Here is a 24,766-nt window from a genome sequence, read left to right as displayed (position 1 = left end):
ATAGTGTTCAGCGGTCGTCAATTAATCTACCGTGTGTTTTTGGTTTTCGATTTCTTTAAAATTATCATATTTTTAACTTCTTCTCCGAAATCTTAACAAATTTTACTATAAAGATTATTGATAAAAATGTGATAAAAAATTTTCAGTAATTAACGTTCACAATGTTTATTCAGGTACTTTTCAGAATCATACATTTTAAAGATTTATTATATCAGGATCCAGATTATTACAGAACTTTGAAATCTTTGATTATACGGACGATATAATGTCTTTGAAAACAAATTCAAGTATAACCTATAATTTTGTCGTTTTATGTTAGACGTGTATTATACAAATTGTAAGGTCTTCGATTGATATTTTAATTTTTAGTACGGAATATTCTTTCTATTAGTACTGATCAATGCATAGAACTCATATAGCAGGTGTATCTTGTCCACTCCCTTAGGGCTGCGAAAATTCTGAGGCATCAAGTTTGAAAACACCACTTGGCACTTAGTGGAAAACAAACGATATATATGATGAATAAATTTTGAATTCTTTCAGTAAATTATCTTATAAATGTTCTTTATTTATTTGAAGTTAAGATGCCTTAACATAACAAGTGATAAAAGTATGAAATTTTACTGAAATTAATACATTTTGACATTTTCTCTGCAGAAAGACGACAATAAAGACGTTGTTTAATTTGTATAATTTTAAGCAAGGCCAACAATTTTTGATACTTTTTAGTGTTATAAATGAACCTATTAACAACATTTTTTTATAAGCGTACTGATTTACTCATTTATTTTCTAAATGAACTCTTCAATTCATTTTTGTTAATTTCTGTAGAAAAATTTTTTATCTTACTTCGCATTTATAGTAATGAGATTCATAAAAAAAAATCTTCGTTGATATACTACTTGTTTACATGGATTTTCGAAAACATTTTAATTGTATTTGATTATCAAGTTGAGTTATTAATTTAATTGAAAAATTAATTTAATTGAAAAAGCCGATGTTGCCGCAAATACAGACGATATGCCACTAAGTGCTTGGATTCGATTGCATGAATATGTATACGTCTAAATTCTCGCACTTTTCTGATTATAATGAGAATCAATCATTCGTGAGTGATGTCTAAGATTTTACCCTTTCTAATAAAAAAGTGAAAAAAGATTATCTCTTTTTTCCATTTATTATATAACGTTTTCTTTTTATTTAAGACATCCTGTAATTTTCTACGTAGACATGAAAATAACGACAAAGTTTAAATTATATAATTTTAAGAATGGCCAACAATTCTTTAATGCTTTTTCAATGTTATAAATACATCGTTCTCTTCCCAACATATTTTTTTAAAGGGGACAGGTTTACTCTTTTTTTTTTCAATTAAACTCTTCCGTTCATTTTTTGATTACTGTTTTAGAAACAATTATTTATTACATCACCGTTATAGTGATGCTATTCATGAAAAAAAATATTGTTCTTCGCTGATATACAACTTGTTTACATGCCTTTTTCAAAACATATAGTTGCTTCTGATTATTATGTTAATAATTTAATTGAAAAAAGCGATATTGCCGCTAAGTGCCTATACAGCCGATATGCCGCTAAGTGCTTGGTTTCGGTTCAATAAAAATACATACATTTAAATTCTCGCATTTTTCCGATTATAAAGAGAATAAATCATACGTGAATGTTGTCTTAGCTTTTACCTTTACTTATTGAAAAAAAGTGAGAAAAAATCAGTTATCCTTCAACTCAATTTATTATGTAACATATTCTTTTGATTTGAAGACATCTTGTAATGACATTTTCTCTATAGAAAGACGACAATAAAGACGAAGTTTAAATTACATAATTTAAGCAAGGCCAACAATTTTTGATGTTCTTTTAATATTATGAATTCACCGTTCTATCATCAACATTATTTTTTTTGAAAAGCATACAGGTTTCCTTATTTATTTTCGAATTGAACTCATCCATTCATTTTTTGTTAATTTCTTTAGAAAAAAAATCTTTTTTATCATGTCGTTATAGTGATGCTATTCATAAAAAAGTTTTGTTCTTGGCTGATATACAACTTGTTTACATGGAGTTTTCAAAACATTATAGTTGGTTTTGATTATCAAGTTATAAATTTAATTGAAAAGGCGATGTTGCCGCCAAGTGCCTATACAGACGATATGCCGCTAAGTGCTTGGTTTCGGTGAAATAAAAATATATACTTCTTAATTCTCGCACTTTTCAGATTATAATGAGAATCAATCATTCGTGAGTGTTGTCTTACCTTTTACATTTACTTACCAAACTATGTGAAAAAAAAATCAATTATCCTTCAACTCAATTTATCATCTAACATATTCTTTTTATTTGAAAACATATTGACATTTTCTCCGTAGAGAAACGACAATAAAGACGTCGTTTAATTTGTATGATTTTAAGCAAGGCCAGCAATTTATGATACTTTTCAATTTTATAAATGCACCGTTTTCTTATCAACATTATTTTCCTTGAAAATCCTACAGAATTACTCATTCATTTTCTAACTAAACTCTTCCATTCATTTTTTGTTAATTTTTTTTTTCAATTATTTATTACATCGCCGTTATAGTGATGCCATTCATAAAAAAGTATTGTTCTTGTCTGATATACAACTTGTTTACATGGATTTTTCAAAACATTATAGTTGGTTTTGATTATCAAGTTATAAATTTAATTGAAAAGGCGATGTTGCCGCCAAGTGCCTATACAGACGATATGCTGCTAAGTGCTTGGTTTCGGTGAAATAAAAATATATACTTCTAAATTCTCGCACTTTTCGGATTATAATGAGAATCAATCATCGTGAGTGTTGTCTTAGCCTTCACCTTTAATTACTGAATAAAGTGAAAACATCAGTTATCCTTCAACTCAACTTATTATGTAACATATTCTTTTTATTTGAAGACATATTGACATTTTCTCTGTAGAGAGACAACAACAAAGACGTCCTTTGATTTGTATGATTTTAAGCAAGGCCAGCAATTTATGATACTTTTCAATTTTATAAATGCACCGTTTTCTTATCAACATTATTTTCCTTGAAAATCCTACAGATTTACTCATTTATTTTCTAATTAAACTCTTCCATTCATTTTTTGATGTATTTTTAAAGAAACAATTATTTATTACATCGCCATTATAGTAATGCAATTCATTAAAAAAAGTATTGTTCTTCACACTGATATACAACTTGTTTGTATGCCTTTACAAAATTAGAGATGGTTTTGATTATTAAATTGAGTTATCAGTTTAATGATAAAAGGCGATTTTGCCGTCAAGTGCCTATACAGACGATATGCCGCTAAGTGCTTGGTTTCGGTGAAATAAAAATATATACTTCTAAATTCTCGCACTTTTAGGATTATAATGAGAAGCAATCATTCGTGAGTGTTGTCTTACCTTTTACATTTACTTACTAAACTATGTGAAAAAAAAATCAATTATCCTTCAACTCAATTGATCATCTAACATATTCTTTTTATTTGAAAACATATTGACATTTCCTCCGTAGAGAAACGACAATAAAGACGTCGTTTAATTTGTATGATTTTAAGCAAGGCCAGCAATTTATGATACTTTTCAATTTTATAAATGCGCCGTTTTCTTATCAACATTATTTTCCTTGAAAATCCTACAGAATTACTCATTCATTTTCTAACTAAACTCTTCCATTTATTTTTTGTTAATTTTTTTTTTCAATTATTTATTACATCGCCGTTATAGTGATGCCATTCATAAAAAAGTATTGTTCTTGTCTGATATACAACTTTTTTACATGGATTTTTCAAAACATTATAGTTGGTTTTGATTATCAAGTTATAAATTTAATTGAAAAAGCGATGTTGCCGCCAAGTGCCTATACAGACGATATGCTGCTAAGTGCTTGGTTTCGGTGAAATAAAAATATATACTTCTAAATTCTCGCACTTTTCGGATTATAATGAGAATCAATCATTCGTGAGTGTTGTCTTAGCCTTCACCTTTAATTACTGAATAAAGTGAAAACATCAGTTATCCTTCAACTCAACTTATTATGTAACATATTCTTTTTATTTGAAGACATATTGACATTTTCTCTGTAGAGAGACAACAACAAAGACGTCCTTTGATTTGTATGATTTTAAGCAAGGCCAGCAATTTATGATACTTTTCAATTTTATAGATGCACCGTTTTCTTATCAACATTATTTTCCTTGAAAATCCTACAGATTTACTCATTTATTTTCTAATTAAACTCTTCCATTCATTTTTTGCTGTATTTTTAAAGAAACAATTATTTATTACATCGCCATTATAGTAATGCAATTCATAAAAAAAGTATTGTTCTTCACACTGATATACAACTTGTTTGTATGCCTCTTCAAAATTAGAGATGGTTTTGATTATTAAATTGAGTTATCAGTTTAATGATAAAAGGCGATTTTGCCGTCAAGTGCCTATACAGACGATATGCCGCTAAGTGCTTGGTTTCGGTGAAATAAAAATATATACTTCTAAATTCTCGCACTTTTAGGATTATAATGGGAAACAATCATTCGTGAGTGTTGTCTTACCTTTTACATATACTTACCAAACTATGTGAAAAAAAAAATCAATTATCCTTCAACTCAATTGATCATCTAACATATTCTTTTTATTTGAAAACATATTGACATTTCCTCCGTAGAGAAACGACAATAAAGACGTCGTTTAATTTGTATGATTTTAAGCAAGGCCAGCAATTTATGATACTTTTCAATTTTATAAATGCACCGTTTTCTTATCAACATTATTTTCCTTGAAAATCCTACAGAATTACTCATTCATTTTCTAACTAAACTCTTCCATTCATTTTTTGTTAATTTTTTTTTTCAATTATTTATTACATCGCCGTTATAGTGATGCCATTCATAAAAAAGTATTGTTCTTGTCTGATATACAACTTGTTTACATGGATTTTTCAAAACATTATAGTTGGTTTTGATTATCAAGTTATAAATTTAATTGAAAAGGCGATGTTGCCGCCAAGTGCCTATACAGACGATATGCTGCTAAGTGCTTGGTTTCGGTGAAATAAAAATATATACTTCTAAATTCTCGCACTTTTCGGATTATAATGAGAATCAATCATCGTGAGTGTTGTCTTAGCCTTCACCTTTAATTACTGAATAAAGTGAAAAAATCAGTTATCCTTCAACTCAACTTATTATGTAACATACTCTTTTTATTTGAAGACATATTGACATTTTCTCTGTAGAGAGACAACAACAAAGACGTCCTTTAATTTGTATGATTTTAAGCAAGGCCAGCAATTTATGATACTTTTCAATTTTATAAATGCACCGTTTTCTTATCAACATTATTTTCCTTGAAAATCCTACAGATTTACTCATTTATTTTCTAATTAAACTCTTCCATTCATTTTTTGCTGTATTTTTAAAGAAACAATTATTTATTACATCGCCATTATAGTAATGCAATTCATAAAAAAGTATTGTTCTTCACACTGATATACAACTTGTTTGTATGCCTTTACAAAATTAGAGATGGTTTTGATTATTAAATTGAGTTATCAGTTTAATTATAAAAGGCGATTTTGCCGTCAAGTGCCTATACAGACGATATGCCGCTAAGTGCTTGGTTTCGGTGAAATAAAAATATATACTTCTAAATTCTCGCACTTTTAGGATTATAATGAGAAACAATCATTCGTGAGTGTTGTCTTACCTTTTACATATACTTACCAAACTATGTGAAAAAAAAATCAATTATCCTTCAACTCAATTGATCATCTAACATATTCTTTTTATTTGAAAACATATTGACATTTCCTCCGTAGAGAAACGACAATAAAGACGTCGTTTAATTTGTATGATTTTAAGCAAGGCCAGCAATTTATGATACTTTTCAATTTTATAAATGCACCGTTTTCTTATCAACATTATTTTCCTTGAAAATCCTACAGAATTACTCATTCATTTTCTAACTAAACTCTTCCATTCATTTTTTGTTAATTTTTTTTTTCAATTATTTATTACATCGCCGTTATAGTGATGCCATTCATAAAAAAGTATTGTTCTTGTCTGATATACAACTTGTTTACATGGATTTTTCAAAACATTATAGTTGGTTTTGATTATCAAGTTATAAATTTAATTGAAAAGGCAATGTTGCCGCCAAGTGCCTATACAGACGATATGCTGCTAAGTGCTTGGTTTCGGTGAAATAAAAATATATACTTCTAAATTCTCGCACTTTTCGGATTATAATGAGAATCAATCATCGTGAGTGTTGTCTTAGCCTTCACCTTTAATTACTGAATAAAGTGAAAAAATCAGTTATCCTTCAACTCAACTTATTATGTAACATATTCTTTTTATTTGAAGACATATTGACATTTTCTCTGTAGAGAGACAACAACAAAGACGTCCTTTGATTTGTATGATTTTAAGCAAGGCCAGCAATTTATGATACTTTTCAATTTTATAAATGCACCGTTTTCTTATCAACATTATTTTCCTTGAAAATCCTACAGATTTACTCATTTATTTTCTAATTAAACTCTTCCATTCATTTTTTGCTGTATTTTTAAAGAAACAATTATTTATTACATCGCCATTATAGTAATGCAATTCATAGAAAAAGTATTGTTCTTCACACTGATATACAACTTGTTTGTATGCCTTTTCAAAATTAGAGATGGTTTTGATTATTAAATTGAGTTATCAGTTTAATTATAAAAGGCGATTTTGCCGTCAAGTGCCTATACAGACGATATGCCGCTAAGTGCTTGGTTTCGGTGAAATAAAAATATATACTTCTAAATTCTCGCACTTTTAGGATTATAATGAGAAACAATCATTCGTGAGTGTTGTCTTACCTTTTACATATACTTACCAAACTATGTGAAAAAAAAAATCAATTATCCTTCAACTCAATTGATCATCTAACATATTCTTTTTATTTGAAAACATATTGACATTTCTTCCGTAGAGAAACGACAATAAAGACGTCGTTTAATTTGTATGATTTTAAGCAAGGCCAGCAATTTATGATACTTTTCAATTTTATAAATGCACCGTTTTCTTATCAACATTATTTTCCTTGAAAATCCTACAGAATTACTCATTCATTTTCTAACTAAACTCTTCCATTCATTTTTTGTTAATTTTTTTTTTCAATTATTTATTACATCGCCGTTATAGTGATGCCATTCATAAAAAAGTATTGTTCTTGTCTGATATACAACTTGTTTACATGGATTTTTCAAAACATTATAGTTGGTTTTGATTATCAAGTTATAAATTTAATTGAAAAGGCGATGTTGCCGCCAAGTGCCTATACAGACGATATGCTGCTAAGTGCTTGGTTTCGGTGAAATAAAAATATATACTTCTAAATTCTCGCACTTTTCGGATTATAATGAGAATCAATCATCGTGAGTGTTGTCTTAGCCTTCACCTTTAATTACTGAATAAAGTGAAAACATCAGTTATCCTTCAACTCAACTTATTATGTAACATATTCTTTTTATTTGAAGACATATTGACATTTTCTCTGTAGAGAGACAACAACAAAGACGTCCTTTGATTTGTATGATTTTAAGCAAGGCCAGCAATTTATGATACTTTTCAATTTTATAAATGCACCGTTTTCTTATCAACATTATTTTCCTTGAAAATCCTACAGATTTACTCATTTATTTTCTAATTAAACTCTTCCATTCATTTTTTGCTGTATTTTTAAAGAAACAATTATTTATTACATCGCCATTATAGTAATGCAATTCATAGAAAAAGTATTGTTCTTCACACTGATATACAACTTGTTTGTATGCCTTTACAAAATTAGAGATGGTTTTGATTATTAAATTGAGTTATCAGTTTAATGATAAAAGGCGATTTTGCCGTCAAGTGCCTATACAGACGATATGCCGCTAAGTGCTTGGTTTCGGTGAAATAAAAATATATACTTCTAAATTCTCGCACTTTTAGGATTATAATGAGAAGCAATCATTCGTGAGTGTTGTCTTACCTTTTACATTTACTTACTAAACTATGTGAAAAAAAAAATCAATTATCCTTCAACTCAATTGATCATCTAACATATTCTTTTTATTTGAAAACATATTGACATTTCCTCCGTAGAGAAACGACAATAAAGACGTCGTTTAATTTGTATGATTTTAAGCAAGGCCAGCAATTTATGATACTTTTCAATTTTATAAATGCGCCGTTTTCTTATCAACATTATTTTCCTTGAAAATCCTACAGAATTACTCATTCATTTTCTAACTAAACTCTTCCATTCATTTTTTGTTAATTTTTTTTTTTTTTCAATTATTTATTACATCGCCGTTATAGTGATGCCATTCATAAAAAAGTATTGTTCTTGTCTGATATACAACTTGTTTACATGGATTTTTCAAAACATTATAGTTGGTTTTGATTATCAAGTTAAAAATTTAATTGAAAAGGCGATGTTGCCGCCAAGTGCCTATACAGACGATATGCTGCTAAGTGCTTGGTTTCGGTGAAATAAAAATATATACTTCTAAATTCTCGCACTTTTCGGATTATAATGAGAATCAATCATCGTGAGTGTTGTCTTAGCCTTCACCTTTAATTACTGAATAAAGTGAAAAAATCAGTTATCCTTCAACTCAACTTATTATGTAACATATTCTTTTTATTTGAAGACATATTGACATTTTCTCTGTAGAGAGACAATAACAAAGACGTCCTTTGATTTGTATGATTTTAAGCAAGGCCAGCAATTTATGATACTTTTCAATTTTATAAATGCACCGTTTTCTTATCAACATTATTTTCCTTGAAAATCCTACAGATTTACTCATTTATATTCTAATTAAACTCTTCCATTCATTTTTTGATGTATTTTTAAAGAAACAATTATTTATTACATCGCCATTATAGTAATGCAATTCATAAAAAAAAAAGTATTGTTCTTCACACTGATATACAACTTGTTTGTATGCCTTTACAAAATTAGAGATGGTTTTGATTATTAAATTGAGTTATCAGTTTAATGATAAAAGGCGATTTTGCCGTCAAGTGCCTATACAGACGATATGCCGCTAAGTGCTTGGTTTCGGTGAAATAAAAATATATACTTCTAAATTCTCGCACTTTTAGGATTATAATGAGAAGCAATCATTCGTGAGTGTTGTCTTACCTTTTACATTTACTTACTAAACTATGTGAAAAAAAAAATCAATTATCCTTCAACTCAATTGATCGTCTAACATATTCTTTTTAATTGATAACATATTGACATTTCCTCCGTAGAGAAACGACAATAAAGACGTCGTTTAATTTGTATGATTTTAAGCAAGGCCAGCAATTTATGATACTTTTCAATTTTATAAATGCACCGTTTTCTTATCAACATTATTTTCCTTGAAAATCCTACAGAATTTCTCATTCATTTTCTAACTAAACTCTTCCATTCATTTTTTGTTAATTTTTTTTTTCAATTATTTATTACATCGCCGTTATAGTGATGCCATTCATAAAAAAAAAGTATTGTTCTTGTCTGATATACAACTTGTTTACATGGATTTTTCAAAACATTATAGTTGGTTTTGATTATCAAGTTATAAATTTAATTGAAAAGGCGATGTTGCCGCCAAGTGCCTTTACAGACGATATGCTGCTAAGTGCTTGGTTTCGGTGAAATAAAAATATATACTTCTAAATTCTCGCACTTTTCGGATTATAATGAGAATCAATCATCGTGAGTGTTGTCTTAGCCTTCACCTTTAATTACTGAATAAAGTGAAAAAATCAGTTATCCTTCAACTCAACTTATTATGTAACATATTCTTTTTATTTGAAGACATATTGACATTTTCTCTGTAGAGAGACAATAACAAAGACGTCCTTTGATTTGTATGATTTTAAGCAAGGCCAGCAATTTATGATACTTTTCAATTTTATAAATGCACCGTTTTCTTATCAACATTATTTTCCTTGAAAATCCTACAGATTTACTCATTTATTTTCTAATTAAACTCTTCCATTCATTTTTTGCTGTATTTTTAAAGAAACAATTATTTATTACATCGCCATTATAGTAATGCAATTCATAGAAAAAGTATTGTTCTTCACACTGATATACAACTTGTTTGTATGCCTTTACAAAATTAGAGATGGTTTTGATTATTAAATTGAGTTATCAGTTTAATTATAAAAGGCGATTTTGCCGTCAAGTGCCTATACAGACGATATGCCGCTAAGTGCTTGGTTTCGGTGAAATAAAAATATATACTTCTAAATTCTCGCACTTTTAGGATTATAATGAGAAGCAATCATTCGTGAGTGTTGTCTTACCTTTTACATTTACTTACTAAACTATGTGAAAAAAAAAATCAATTATCCTTCAACTCAATTGATCGTCTAACATATTCTTTTTAATTGATAACATATTGACATTTCCTCCGTAGAGAAACGACAATAAAGACGTCGTTTAATTTGTATGATTTTAAGCAAGGCCAGCAATTTATGATACTTTTCAATTTTATAAATGCGCCGTTTTCTTATCAACATTATTTTCCTTGAAAATCCTACAGAATTACTCATTCATTTTCTAACTAAACTCTTCCATTCATTTTTTGTTAATTTTTTTTTTTCAATTATTTATTACATCGCCGTTATAGTGATGCCATTCATAAAAAAGTATTGTTCTTGTCTGATATACAACTTGTTTACATGGATTTTTCAAAACATTATAGTTGGTTTTGATTATCAAGTTATAAATTTAATTGAAAAGGCGATGTTGCCGCCAAGTGCCTATACAGACGATATGCTGCTAAGTGCTTGGTTTCGGTGAAATAAAAATATATACTTCTAAATTCTCGCACTTTTCGGATTATAATGAGAATCAATCATCGTGAGTGTTGTCTTAGCCTTCACCTTTAATTACTGAATAAAGTGAAAAAATCAGTTATCCTTCAACTCAACTTATTATGTAACATATTCTTTTTATTTGAAGACATATTGACATTTTCTCTGTAGAGAGACAATAACAAAGACGTCCTTTGATTTGTATGATTTTAAGCAAGGCCAGCAATTTATGATACTTTTCAATTTTATAAATGCACCGTTTTCTTATCAACATTATTTTCCTTGAAAATCCTACAGATTTACTCATTTATTTTCTAATTAAACTCTTCCATTCATTTTTTGCTGTATTTTTAAAGAAACAATTATTTATTACATCGCCATTATAGTAATGCAATTCATAAAAAAAAAGTATTGTTCTTCACACTGATATACAACTTGTTTGTATGCCTTTACAAAATTAGAGATGGTTTTGATTATTAAATTGAGTTATCAGTTTAATGATAAAAGGCGATTTTGCCGTCAAGTGCCTATACAGACGATATGCCGCTAAGTGCTTGGTTTCGGTGAAATAAAAATATATACTTCTAAATTCTCGCACTTTTAGGATTATAATGAGAAGCAATCATTCGTGAGTGTTGTCTTACCTTTTACATTTACTTACTAAACTATGTGAAAAAAAAAATCAATTATCCTTCAACTCAATTGATCGTCTAACATATTCTTTTTAATTGATAACATATTGACATTTCCTCCGTAGAGAAACGACAATAAAGACGTCGTTTAATTTGTATGATTTTAAGCAAGGCCAGCAATTTATGATACTTTTCAATTTTATAAATGCACCGTTTTCTTATCAACATTATTTTCCTTGAAAATCCTACAGAATTTCTCATTCATTTTCTAACTAAACTCTTCCATTCATTTTTTGTTAATTTTTTTTTTCAATTATTTATTACATCGCCGTTATAGTGATGCCATTCATAAAAAAAAGTATTGTTCTTGTCTGATATACAACTTGTTTACATGGATTTTTCAAAACATTATAGTTGGTTTTGATTATCAAGTTATAAATTTAATTGAAAAGGCGATGTTGCCGCCAAGTGCCTTTACAGACGATATGCTGCTAAGTGCTTGGTTTCGGTGAAATAAAAATATATACTTCTAAATTCTCGCACTTTTCGGATTATAATGAGAATCAATCATCGTGAGTGTTGTCTTAGCCTTCACCTTTAATTACTGAATAAAGTGAAAAGATCAGTTATCCTTCAACTCAACTTATTATGTAACATATTCTTTTTATTTGAAGACATATTGACATTTTCTCTGTAGAGAGACAATAACAAAGACGTCCTTTGATTTGTATGATTTTAAGCAAGGCCAGCAATTTATGATACTTTTCAATTTTATAAATGCACCGTTTTCTTATCAACATTATTTTCCTTGAAAATCCTACAGATTTACTCATTTATTTTCTAATTAAACTCTTCCATTCATTTTTTGCTGTATTTTTAAAGAAACAATTATTTATTACATCGCCATTATAGTAATGCAATTCATAAAAAAAAAAGTATTGTTCTTCACACTGATATACAACTTGTTTGTATGCCTTTACAAAATTAGAGATGGTTTTGATTATTAAATTGAGTTATCAGTTTAATGATAAAAGGCGATTTTGCCGTCAAGTGCCTATACAGACGATATGCCGCTAAGTGCTTGGTTTCGGTGAAATAAAAATATATACTTCTAAATTCTCGCACTTTTAGGATTATAATGAGAAGCAATCATTCGTGAGTGTTGTCTTACCTTTTACATTTACTTACTAAACTATGTGGAAAAAAAAATCAATTATCCTTCAACTCAATTGATCATCTAACATATTCTTTTTATTTGAAAACATATTGACATTTCCTCCGTAGAGAAACGACAATAAAGACGTCGTTTAATTTGTATGATTTTAAGCAAGGCCAGCAATTTATGATACTTTTCAATTTTATAAATGCACCGTTTTCTTATCAACATTATTTTCCTTGAAAATCCTACAGAATTACTCATTCATTTTCTAACTAAACTCTTCCATTCATTTTTTGTTAATTTTCTTTTTCAATTATTTATTACATCGCCGTTATAGTGATGCCATTCATAAAAAAAGTATTGTTCTTGTCTGATATACAACTTGTTTACATGGATTTTTCAAAACATTATAGTTGGTTTTGATTTTCAAGTTATAAATTTAATTGAAAAGGCGATGTTGCCGCCAAGTGCCTATACAGACGATATGCTGCTAAGTGCTTGGTTTCGGTGAAATAAAAATATATACTTCTAAATTCTCGCACTTTTCGGATTATAATGAGAATCAATCATCGTGAGTGTTGTCTTAGCCTTCACCTTTAATTACTGAATAAAGTGAAAAAATCAGTTATCCTTCAACTCAACTTATTATGTAACATACTCTTTTTATCTGAAGACATATTGACATTTTCTCTGTAGAGAGACAACAACAAAGACGTCCTTTAATTTGTATGATTTTAAGCAAGGCCAGCAATTTATTATACTTTTCAATTTTATAAATGCACCGTTTTCTTATCAACATTATTTTCCTTGAAAATCCTACAGATTTACTCATTTATTTTCTAATTAAACTCTTCCATTCATTTTTTGCTGTATTTTTAAAGAAACAATTATTTATTACATCGCCATTATAGTAATGCAATTCATAAAAAAAGTATTGTTCTTCACACTGATATACAACTTGTTTGTATGCCTTTACAAAATTAGAGATGGTTTTGATTATTAAATTGAGTTATCAATTTAATTATAAAAGGCGATTTTGCCGTCAAGTGCCTATACAGACGATATGCCGCTAAGTGCTTGGTTTCGGTGAAATAAAAATATATACTTCTAAATTCTCGCACTTTTAGGATTATAATGAGAAGCAATCATTCGTGAGTGTTGTCTTACCTTTTACATTTACTTACTAAACTATGTGAAAAAAAAATCAATTATCCTTCAACTCAATTGATCGTCTAACATATTCTTTTTATTTGAAAAGATATTGACATTTCCTCCGTAGAGAAACGACAATAAAGACGTCGTTTAATTTGTATGATTTTAAGCAAGACCAGCAATTTATGATACTTTTCAATTTTATAAATGCACCGTTTTCTTATCAACATTATTTTCCTTGAAAATCCTACAGAATTACTCATTCATTTTCTAACTAAACTCTTCTATTCATTTTTTGTTAATTTTCTTTTTCAATTATTTATTACATCGCCGTTATAGTGATGCTATACATAAAAAAAGCACTGGATGAAAATGCAGTTTCCCGTCATGGGAAACTGTATGGAAACCACATGGAAACCTCAAGTTTACGTCGTGTTTCCTAGTGGTTTCCGCAGCGGATGCCAGGTTATTCCGTCAAGTTTCCGTACAACGTAAGCTACTACGCTCCGATTCCATTAGGTATCCCGAACGACGGAAACCTCAGGAGACCTGAAGTTTCCCGGGCCTCCTTGTAGTTTCCCAAAATGGGAAACCTGAAGATTCCACTGGTTTCCATAATTAGGAAACTATGTGGAATCGGAGCGTAGTGGTTTCCATGGAATGGAAACTCGATGGAATCCTCAGATTTCCCATAAACCGAAAATAGAGGAAACCTCGTGATTCCTCAAGTTTCCATGACTCAGGAAACTACATGGAATCGGAGCGTAGCGGTTTCCGTTTGATGGAAATTTGGTGGAATTATCTGGTGTCTCATGAAAGGAAATTACAGGGACACTTCAAGATTCCCTTATTTATCTGAGACGGGAAGCAATGTGTAATTGTTGTGTAATAGTTTCCATACCATGGAAACTACAGGGTAGGTTGAGCATTTCAATTTCGAAAAATGATTGACAAGCAACTGGAAGATCAAGGATCTCTGTATTTTCCATGGTATATCTTTCTTGTCTAGAATATGAAAAGAGAACAGCAGGTTTAAAGGCAGTGATTTTAAGCACCGCCTTCAAAAATACCTGATCTGTGTACCCTTGTCAATCAAGTGCATTAAGGTACATCACTGGGTGCTAGAACTTGATTGACATTTACTTACTAGTCCCTGTATATACCCTGTACACATTGTTTGGCACTCGTGGTGACTATTGATTCTTTGATATTTACCACACATGGTATAAACAATAGAGAGCTGTATTACTATGGAATTTTTAGCTTGATAATATATTTACATATACACACACCTTTAGTATTTGAAATAATTATGATATTCATTATGATAATATATATCAAAATTAGGTATAACTTTTTTTCAAAGCTCAACAAATACTTTAAATAATAATATTTTTTTTAATGGGTGGGGATGCTTTGACACACATTCAATTACAAATTAATAAAAATTACTGCATGAGATTAAACTTTATTTACAACTTTTTATTTCGAATTTAAAATCATCTCAAAATCCCAACACAGGTAAAGTTTGACTTCTTGGGTATTCTACTGTGTATTAAATAACTTCCTGTGTATAGGGATTGGGAGACAAACGACCACAGGTAGACTGCTAGCCCTCAAGGCATTTACACCTGTACAAAATAAGCCCCTTCCTCACCTGGAATTTACCACCCGGTAAAAAATCTCTGCCTTTAAATCAAAGTATATATTATTAATTTCCTTGGTAAACTGTGTTTTCTTTTCAAATCTATCAAGAAAATGTATAAAAAGGAAAAAGCATTATCAAATCATATGTTTAATAAATCATTTGATGTGCAAAAACATTATTTGAAAATGATATCAAAATTAATAAAATCATATATCTTGGTAAACAATGAAGTAGTCTTTCACATCTCAGTCCATTCATAAACTTCATTAAATACTCTATACTTCTTTCAACATCAGCTTCCTTTGTATTTTCTTCACATCATCTGCGATCTGCAATATATTTTTATACAAACTTATTTGATGTAAGAATTGTATGCTTGAATATTATTTAGAAATATGACAAGATCACTCAATGTCTTTTAATGTACCAATATCAGTGATTAGTTTCAGTCTTTAAATTTATTGATCATGAAATCAGAATGAACATTACATAGTAAGGTTTTAAGCCAGATAATATTAAAGCAGGTATGATTGAGAATATGACCATCTCATGCATGTAGAACACTGCTTTTAGTTGAGTGGAGAGAAATGTGCTCTGGACAAGGATATTACGAATCTTTTTTTTTCTTAATAATAGACATTTGACCTAGAAATATTGTTAAAGATCACTAAAAACTCTTCATCCCATGGCACACAAGCCAGATCATACCAATGGAGAAAAATCATGCTCTGGACAAGGACTTTAAATAAAGATATATAGTGTATTTTGATACTGACCTTTGACCTAGATAATTGGTCCAAGGTCACTTTTTACCCTCCATCCACAGGCACTCTATGAGTTAAATTTGAGTGAGATAGGGCTAAGAGGAGAGAAAATATACTCATGACAAGTGATATCAGATGGACAGACAGATCATCTCATGGCATCTGCAGAACAGGACCCTAAAAAAACAATGCAAATACATGTTAAGCTATATCCATACAAATTAATATGAATTCATCATATGTTGCATTGCATACACATGTTTAATACCTTATGAATAATTTCATATTGCATATTTACATAAAAATAATCTAAATTTCATCAAAAACGACCAACATATCAGCTATTCAAGATTTAGCTAATCAACATTCACTACAAGTTCTATAATATATAATATATGCTATATCATATGTACAGACACATACATGATACCAGTATTATTTATCTACATTCTAAATCTTGTTTTATGTCACTGAAAATTAAGGCGATAGCCATTAACCAATTTTTACCCCCAATTTACATACATGCATGTTGTAATGTTTGTTCAAAACTTCTCATTTATAAATATTACCTTATATTTAGTTAACATATATCTACAGTTAAAGCTTCAAAGTGTTTCACTGAATATTTTAGAAATTACAGTCATCAAAATACTGACCAGCCAGAAATCAGTAAATTTTTATTTTTCATTATTGTCTTGTTTCATTTAACATGTTTCAATGTCAGAGAGTTTTAGTAAGTTAAATATCTACTACTTTAGCATAGCCATACAGTTGAACTTTGGCATCTCGAACACAGACATCTCGAATACCATAGATATGTTGAAGTAATTTGGAAGTATTCTTTAAATATTTTCCTCCTGATATCTCGAATCCTCAAATACATGTATCTCAAAATAATTTCAATTGAACTTTGAACCTTGAAAAAAGGACTCTTAAACAAAATATTTATTATTCTTAAAATAAAGTCTACAGGTAACAAAATTATAAGTTGCTCAACAATGATCATATCAATAATATCTAAAAGAGTTGATCATTTCCCCTTTCCCCTTGGGGTGAAGGGGGGAGTGGGGGGGGGGCTTCCTCTGTACAATTTAAAATATCCTTACTTTGTGTCAACCTTGGTTGAAATTAGTGGTTCTTGAGAAGAAGTTGAAAATGTGAAAAGCTCACAGATGGATAGACAGTTTGATGGACAAAAGACAAAACAAAAGGTGACCAGAAAAGTTCACTTGAGTTTTTAGCTCGGGTGAACTAAAACCCTCACTGCATGTTGTATATATACTAGATATCATCCAAACAGAAAATTTTATAGAGAAGCGAAAAAGACTCCAAGCCATACTATTTCATAAGGACAAACCAAAAAATATGTTTGTTTACTGTTACATGCTGATATAAAATAGGGTAGGTAGGTAGGATTTTTTTTATTTTATTGAATTTTTTTATACACAAATTCACAGGAATTGGTTGAAATACAAAACAGTTTTACCATTGTGTGGTGCTTTACTTTTGTTTGGGCTTGCCATATGGGCGATAGACAATATCTTTCTTGCCAACTGCCTCACAGCTACCACACAATGAAAAAACTGTCTTGTATTTCTTCTTTAATTCCATGTTGTGCTAACTATTTCTAGTACTTTCGATTTCAAATGCTTGACCGATTAAGATGCATGTAAAAGTTAAACCGACGAATGAGTGGCTTCTGGATTTTTACGACGAAAATAAATTTGGGTTGGCTATCAGATATAGGGTCGGTCGGGTAACCGTTAACAGACATATTTTTTTTATTATGCCTAACCTGTTGTAGTTTGCAGCTGGTAGTTCAACATTCCAATCAAAATTGGAATCAAGTTCTTTTCTTTTAATGCAATTTTCATTCATGCCTATTTATGATTGAATTAATTACCACTTACCACATGATCACATCTTGATTCATCATACATCTTTAGTTAATGGTTCTCCTTTAATGTCAGTTTTCTTCTCTCTGAAAGAATATATTATGTACAGTTACTATTGCGTTCTGATTTCACTTATAAGACCAACAATAAACAAGAGTCCCAGGGGCCACATTGCTCACCTGAGCACTTTGGGTAGGAAAAAGCATAATTCAGTTCAGTATTAAAAAGTTTAAATATAAAAGTGGTTTGGAAAGGGGGGGGGGGTATGAATTCTACACTTTCTAAGGATGCTTTTGAATTAATATGACACATATCAGCATTGCTGTTCTTAATAAGAAAATTGTTATTGATATATCCTTTGTACAGTAAAACTCAGTTATAACGAAGTCACTGGGACCTGTGAAATTACTTCGCTATATCCGTAATTCGTTATATCCGTATAAGGAATTAGTAAAATTTATTTAGCTGGGGATCCAAGAAAAACTTTGCTATATCCATGAATCGCAATATCCGTGTTCATACTAAACGAGTTTTACTGTATAACTATGATTCCCTGTTATGGCCCCTTTATTCTGCTGGGGAGGGGGGGTGTCATGATTTGAATAAATTGAATCTACATTATTTCAGGATGCTTTTATATTATTATGACCAATTTTGACGATATTGGTCTTGAGAAGAATTTTAAAGATCTTTCCTATGTATCAGTATTGTTATATGTAAAATGTTGATCGTCCATTGTGGCTCCATCCTACCCCTGGGGGTCATGATTTGAACAAACTTGCATCTACACTACCTGAAGATGCTTCCATATAAATATGACAAATCATGGCTTTGCTGTTCTTGAATAGAAGAATTTCTTAGATTTTTCCTATGTACTTTGATCGTTCATTGTGGCCCCGTCCTACCCCATGGGTCATGATTTGAACAAACCTGAATTTACACTAGCTGAGGATGTTTCAACATAAGTTTCATCTTTCCTGATACAGTGGTTCTAGTGAAGAAGATTTTTAAAGATTTTATCCTATGTATTCCTATGTAAAACTTGATCATCCATTGTGGCCCCACCCTACACCCAGGGGTCATGATTAAAAAAATTGAATCTACACTTCCTGAGGATGCTTCCAAATAAGTTTAATTTTTCCTGGCCCAGTGGCTCCAGAAAAGATTTTTAAATGATGCCATTAATTTTTCTTCTCCCCTTAGAAGAAGATATGGCCCTTCATTGAATAAAGTTGAATCCCCTTTACCCAAGGATACTTTGTAGCAAGTTTAATTGAAATTGGCACAGTGGTTCTTGAGAAGAAGATTCAAATGTGAAAAGTTTACGACAATGACGGCGACAAACAAATTTTGATCAGAAAAGCTCACTTGAGCTATTGGCTCAGGTGAGCTAGAATGATTTGTTTGATGTACTCCAGAAGATCCATCAAAATCACCCCTACCCCATCATTTTTTTAAGTATTTTAAATTTCTTTCTTTTTCTTTTTTTTTCTTTTTTTTTTTTTTGGTTTCAGGGAAATAAAGTCTGTTTCATTGTAAAGCTGAGGTTTATAATTTCTCCAAGATACTTGTTTTATTGAGAGCAATAAATATTAAATCTGTCTAGCTGTCCATTGTGTAATGAAACAGCAATAAATTTCTAATTCTGTGTTTTTGTATGACAAAAAATCAATTTGTTAGATACTGCCAAAAAAAAAAAATCTACCTACCTACCTACCCATTTTACAAAATTTGGGTCAGAGTAAATCTGATCAAAGAAAAGTATTTTTAATAATAAAAAACTTCAACAACTACCAGGGAGGAAAAAAATAAACAAACAAAAATTTATCGTTATCATACAACAAATATCAAACAAAAATTTCAAACAAATGAGGATTCACTTATTTTTACCATTAGACTTCTATGATGGTGCGACCACCATCAACAACTGATGACTGTTACTCAGATGCTTCATTTGCATTACTTGAAATACTATCAAAAATGATCAATATTTGTACATCTTGTAGGCTTATTATTGTAAACATTTTCAGTAAATCTCTCAGCAGGTCACACATGAGAAATTTTGTCTTTTGAACACTTAACTATTTCAATTTACAATCTATCACTTGTTTGTTAAACAGTTGTTATATTATTATAGATATGACCGATTAGCTAGGGGTGTCCACACTGTGGCTCAAACCTACAACCCTCAGATTTAAAATCCAACGCTCTACCGACTGAGCTAAAGGGTTAACCCATTAGCTAGTGCTAGTAGGAGCGTGGCCTCACAATATACAACACATGGCGACTTTTAACTCTGTTACACTCCCCCCTTCTTTTTCTTGAGATTTCTTCCCTCTGAGAAATCTCACACACGAGACTCTATAAACACCACTCACCATGTGGGTTTTGTAGTTCGGCGCCAATATGACCGATTAGCTAGGGATGTCCACACTGTGGCTTGAACCTACAACCCTCAGATTTAAAATCCAATGCTCTACCGACTGAGCTAAAGGGTTAAACCTAAATACTAGTAGGAGCGTGGCCTCACTATATACAACACATAGCCACTTTTAACTCTGTTACATAGACAGTATTAAAACCAATACATTTTCCCTATACATATTACATTATGCAGTGTTATGCATATGAATAAGGGTTGTGCTATGACTTTGTACATGTAAGATGTATATGTACTCTAGTTATAGACAATATATTTAAATTGTTCTGATGATTCTTCATAATTTCTAATTTTATCTGCCAAATAAAGGCGGCTTACAATAGTCAGAACTCTTTTAAATTTCCTATGATGATGTTCTTCGTGAATAATCTGATAACTTGAGATTGCGGACACTTTTTGTTTAAATATTGATGATTTAATCGTAATTTAGTAGCAGAAATAATTCATTTTTACCTTTTCGTTACATCATAAAAAGTTCCAAAAGTACAACAAGTTCATGAAGTTGACGATCCGAGAACACATGTATTCAAACCGGATATATGTTTGTCTGTATTAACAAAGAAACCATATTCGGTACAAACATTATTATTCGATTTAACAATGAAAATTTTTTTCATACACCTTTCATTTATTTATAGAGAGAAAGAGAGAGAGAGAGAGAACTATTATAGTAAGCATTCATTTTCATTAAAAAAAATCTACAAAGGCGAAACGTTATCATACAACGGACCTCATACAACATACATCATGGAAAAAGACAACCGCAATGTGTAAACTAAAAAATTTAAAACTTTGTTATCAAACTTTTCAAAATGGCATCAAAACGAAGTGGTCTTCGATGAGAAAGATTTGTTCTGCCCATTATTAGTATTATTTACCGTAAAAAAGTATATAAAAATATACGTACACTAATCCTTGGTTGTTGATCATTGCATTTTTCACAGTTTTAAAGACACTGGGTGACGAAAACATCGTTAACTTTTCACATTTGCACCTTACACCCGAGTTCTTCTCCGTCTTGCTCAACTCCAAAAATGGCGCCTCGTGAAAATTGACCAATGAAATGAAAGCCTCTGCAGAGCGATGCATTATGGGAAACGGAACCTGTTTACGTTAATTAAGTTAGGGGATAATAAAAGTTTTTATATATAATATAATTTCCCTGTAACGGTGATTATGAGTTCATACCCTTAGTGAAGTTCTTCCCTGTTCATAGAAAGGAGGGTGCTACTCAATAAATTTGCTGATAATTAGTATACTATAGACAACAAAGTGTTTTTCTGAGGATGACCAGAGACATTTTATGTTTCTGGTGTGACCCCTCAAATTATTTGACTTGGAGGGGGAGTTTGTATGTAGTGCCCATTCAAACAGAAAATGTCCGGTTATCCCCCCCCCCCCCCACTACTTTCTCATTAAATTATTCACTATTCTGATTTATGTATAATGTCACAACGAAAGATTTTAAACCTTTATACATGTATACATGTTTTAAAATTTGAAACGTCAGAAAATGAATATTAGTTGAGGACTGTAAAAAATGGGGGGGGGGGGGGCATAGTGGACGTGTCCTACGTCCCTAAACATATTTTTTTGCAGCATAGAAAACAAAGCTTATTTCCTTTTGCGCCCCTCAAAATAAACGTATGATGATTCTTTATCAGCTGTTTATTATTTTGTGACAAGAATGTTGTCCTTTGAAGTCTGCCGTAAATTTCGATGGGCATTTGGCATTCAAATGAACTACATGAAATGTATACAGAACAGTATTTTATTTTTAGTGATGATGGTAAAGTTCGGTGTCAAAAATTGCTAGTTAGTAGAAGGAATCAGGGTATGTTAGACTAGTATACACTTGTAGAAATCAAGACAAAATAATTCAATTACCAGCAATGACGGTTCAAAAAAAATAAAAATTTGATTTTTTTTCTCTTGTTTGGCTTTAGATACTTTATTGAACCCCTCCTTTTTTGGTTTCGATTTTTAGCCTGATATCAATAATAATCAATGGACGAAATTGTTCGACTTTTTTCTATTTTCTATATTTTATTTCAAACATCTTTGCCTTTAGTTAAAAATAATTCTCACACCGTTATAATGTATCAGAATTTTTCACATTAAATTTGAAAATTGATTTATAAAAAAAGGGAGAGTACACACAAGGTGAAAAAACGAAACAATATATAAGCAAAGGTAGGGAAAACAGTATTTCAATTTGGAAACACCGGCCCGTAGAATGCAGGGGGAGGGGTGGTAAGGGGTGAAAGTAAATGGTTATGCTCTTCTTATTTATGTATTTATTTATTTTGGTTTGTCAGATTTTTTTGGAAGACCCCCCCCCCCTCCCCACTTTTGAAACTGTTGCTACTGACCTGAAACACATAATTAAAATAAGCCTAGAATTATTGTAGGTAACCTTCAATCATGTCCATTGCGTTCAGAATTTTAGTTGTGACTGGTAACAATTTGTCAATATTTGATCATCTGATTTGTTGGAATATAATGCCCGGTGTATACTCGTTGATGTGCAGGGCTGTATATACGTGGCTTTAGCCGTTCAGCCAGTACCGCCCTGTATCTTTCATATATAACTTTTTTCTGGTAATTTCTGGTAAGGTTTGCTAGTTAAGAACTTTCTGGTAAAGTTTGTGTCCCAAACTGAAATTATTTTAATACAGGCCTGTGGTTTGAGTAGACAGTTTTAAGTGCAGTTTTTTTTTTAAAGTAAGTAATGGTACATGTAGAGGTATAAAAATCAAGAAATGGACGGCATATATAAAGAAATATTTGTATATGTACGAGGGTCGTTCAAAAATTACGCGGACTTGTTGCACAGAAAAAATATTTGACGACATAATCAAGCAAAAATCACACATAATATAAAAGAATCTTTACTTGTATAGTCATCAAAATTTCATATCAAAATGTTGTAAACTGATAACAATTTTGGTCGATTTAACAGGACATATCATGGTATCACGGTGCAGTAAAATCTTCAACGTCACGGGCATGATAACAAATTTCATCTTTCATTTTCGCAATATTTTCCCTCAGAGTTTGATACTGTACAGATTGGATTACCTTATCCACTCAGCATAAACATCCACATACATTTCTGGTCAAGTTTAAAATCTATAAAACAAGTACAGTATATACTAGTTTGTTTTAAACCCCAAAATTGCAGATATTTCTGAAATATTGAGCGATGTTGGTCACTCTCAATCACGTTTTTAACAGCCCAGATAAAGTTTTTGTCGATGATCTTCCCGTCCTCTCTCCTATTGCCTTTTACTGAGGTCTTACCGTCTAAAATTCCACTTTGCTATTTGTAGAGAGATGTCCGGAATGCCCTGGTTTACTACATGTTTCATTAAGCATACTTTGGGTGTATGTTGGCGTTTTCTGGAGCATTATATATAATTTGATGAAAGTGCTCTGCTCCGTCAATTCACGGGACGTCATTTTTGCAGTTGTTTTTATAGGTATCGTATCGGAGAAAAATATTTCTATTAAAACTCCAGCTATTACGTCAGAAATTAAAATTCGTAATAATTAAACAATAAAAAAGATACCATTGAGAAAACTGTCGAATAATATCGCCAATTATAGAAAATAAATGAGTAAAATTTTTGATTCCGCAGATTTCTTTTTCAAAATGTTTATCGTGCTCCGTACATCATCATCAGCGATATCAAAACAGCAATAATTTTACGAAAAATTAATTAAAATCCAAATAAATTCACAAAAAATTATTGGAATCTTTAAGAAATATGTTTCTGTGAAATTTCATTACTATTTGACACTCGTAAGAGTAAATAATAGCAGAGTCCGCGTAATTTTTGAACGGCCCTCGTAGTAGTATTGACAATCACCACATCAGTATATTATACCTAAATATCGAAAGAAACTATTTTCTCTCCATTTTTTGAAGGAGGGGAGGGGGCTTAAATTTGAAAGGGGTAACCTTCTGTTTAACACAATACACGATTTAAAAATATTAAGTTTCCGCTAAGCATCTACGTGTAAAACAATTAATAAATTATTGGGTTTTTTTCTTCAATGAATTGCCTTAGCATGCAGTTCTTCAGAAGACGTTGTTCTTAGGGAAAAGAAAATCATGTTATATAAATATCATATACTTTTCTTTATTTAGAGCCAGCATTGGTCTTTGTCTACAAAATGGCTAAATTAAATATACGTGCATG

The 24,766-nt window shown here is 30.6% G+C and overlaps 1 long non-coding RNA gene across 1 annotated transcript; it reads right to left on the bottom strand.

The window, feature by feature from the left end:
- Positions 1-15,686: 15,686 nt before the first annotated feature.
- LOC133193366 (uncharacterized) lies at positions 15,687-18,174 on the bottom strand. Its single transcript, XR_009721919.1, has 3 exons — positions 18,137-18,174; positions 16,239-16,403; positions 15,687-15,791 (listed from the first exon to the last, which is right to left on the bottom strand). It is a non-coding gene; the product is annotated as an uncharacterized LOC133193366 (long non-coding RNA).
- Between the last annotated feature and the right edge of the window lie 6,592 nt (positions 18,175-24,766).

This window comes from Saccostrea echinata, unplaced genomic scaffold (genome assembly GCF_033153115.1).
Source record: "Saccostrea echinata isolate AGI-Se365-2 ecotype Australia unplaced genomic scaffold, CSIRO_AGI_Sech_v1 ptg000027l, whole genome shotgun sequence".
NCBI lineage: Eukaryota > Metazoa > Mollusca > Bivalvia > Ostreida > Ostreidae > Saccostrea > Saccostrea echinata.
Note: the sequence above shows the minus strand (reverse complement) of the source record. Positions and strands in the feature narration are given on the sequence as shown.